Genomic DNA, 2,416 nt, shown 5'->3' on the forward strand with positions numbered 1-2,416 from the left:
AACATCGTTAAACATTTAATCTGAAAAGCTCTTTGCGGCACAGTTTTGTGGGACTAGTGACCAGCCTCACTACGTCACAATGTAAACTGTCACGTGAGAACATGTACAGTGTCAGTTTACTTTAAACCTACTGGAATGAAATTGTAAGAAGTGCATTGCATAAACTGCTTATTTAAACTGCCTTAAAGCATAGAAGTCTACAATGAAGATAGTTTGGAAACATAAAGTACAAACTACTGCCAGGTTAATAAGAATGGTACATTTTATTTAAAACTAGTTCCAGATTGATTGGCTATGTTATGACATTTGTACTTGAATTGTGACTTTGACATGGGTCTTTGTAAAGAATACTTGTTAAACAATACAATATAGTCACTACTTATACAGAATGTAAAATTCTGCCTCATATGCTAGCCAAATTTACTTAAAGGGACATTTTCACCCTCGGTAAATAGACAAAATTAAACAAAAATGTTTCAGTTTTGCAAATTTTCGTTGAAGTTATGATATGTATGAGGAAACAGTAATACTGAACATTTACCGTGCTCTAAAATATCCATTATATGCATCTTTTGACAATTTAAAAATGTCAACATTATCAAGCGTTGCAACGCAAAACAATTGAATAATTTGCAGAGTTCTGCTGCTGTCGTTATATTTTGTGAAACTACAAGGATTGCTTATATAAAGTTTAAAATATAACAACCATAGAATGAGCATGGATGGCAGAGAGGGCTAAGCGATAAACTTTTACTCCAGGGGTCAGTGATTCGAGCCCTGGAGTTGAGCGTTACTTTTTTATTTCTTTAATTTTTTTCTAGTTTTTTTACTAGAGCTTTTTAGATCCAATGTTTACATTTATCAATATAAAGCGTTTAATGACAAATTTCAATACATGCACACATCTTTGAGAGGGTCTCTTTAAAAAACAGCGTTTTATGGACTGGTTTCATATATTTTACATATGACCTTGAACAGTGACCTTAACCTCTGACCTAGGGGCCTGGTTCTTGCTTTTTATACTCTTTCAAACCATGCTTGTTTATTCTACCCAATAATAAGAAAATCTAATTGCTGTGGAGAAAGTGTTTTCATTTTGTCTAGTACAATGACCTTGACTTTTGACCTAGGGCAGAGTTCATATGAAATGTTGGTGTACCCATGACTGGGGTCAACGATTTTCAGGGATGTTGTCTGCAAAAATGGGGATCCCAAGCAAATGTCGAGATGTCTGAGCACTGTCTTTGAATGTTTTAGAGATAACAAAAGATGTGTTTGTCAGAAACACAATGCCCCCTTCGGCACCACTTTATAGCAAAATATTTAATTTGGCCTTTAAGATGACCTTGACCTTGACTTTCACCAATCAAAATGTGCAGCTCTATGAGATACACATACATACCAAATATCAAGTTGCTATCTTCAATATTGCAAAAGTTGTCGGCAATGTTAAAGTTTTCGGACAGACTGACAGACAGACATACTGACTGACGGGCAATTAACTGCTTATGCCACCCTACCGTGTGCTTAAAAAGTTAGTACAAATAACATCAACATCTCTCTCAGACCTGTTTTCCCTACCGATTGCTTCTCAGTAGTATGGAGGGCATCTCTCAGTAGTTTTGGGCTGTTGTCAGTAGTTTTTAACTTTTCAATCATTTTGAGCATTAAAACACCATGACTGGGTCACATATCAGTTATCGGTACATAAAGCATTAGATGAATTTACTTGCTAATAATAAAATCTGTAAAGTGATATTTTTTGCTTTGATTTGTTACAGCCTGTGCCATTTGGATTGGGAAAATAAACCATGAAATTGGAAAAAATAGCGCGATAAACCAATAAATTGTGAGACATTAATCATTATACATATGATTATAAGTAACAAAATAAAAGTGTTTTTAAGTGCATGTTTGACAGAATTTTATATTATAAAGTGCTGTTTCAATGTCTTCTTTAAATGAAGACAATATATAGTTAATATCCATCCACATGCATATTAAACTTGCAATAATCTATAGATTCTTAAATACACCATTTGATCATAAGCTCTTAAAGAGTAGCTATTAATTTAATTCAGTATTTAAAAAATTTAAATACCATAAGGGGAAAACATAAACAAATATTGACAAACGTCCTTTAGTGTTCTTGTTGTGTTTATGATGTATCAAATGGAGTTAAAATAATATATTTTATTTGTTTACCTTTCAATATCTTGCACTTGACCTCAGTTCAATGCTATTTCATTAAACTGTACAGCGTAACAAACATAATAAAGCAGAAAATGCATATGCATCTGATTATTCACAGATCCACTAACATATAAATCAAATCATATTTGTCTCTTTCCATTTTCGAACGATACTCATCTTATTATAATAAATGCTTTAACTTTGTGAGTAGACTAAACTCCAA

The sequence above is a fragment of the Dreissena polymorpha genome, chromosome 16 (assembly GCF_020536995.1).
Source record: "Dreissena polymorpha isolate Duluth1 chromosome 16, UMN_Dpol_1.0, whole genome shotgun sequence".
NCBI classification, from domain to species: domain Eukaryota; kingdom Metazoa; phylum Mollusca; class Bivalvia; order Myida; family Dreissenidae; genus Dreissena; species Dreissena polymorpha.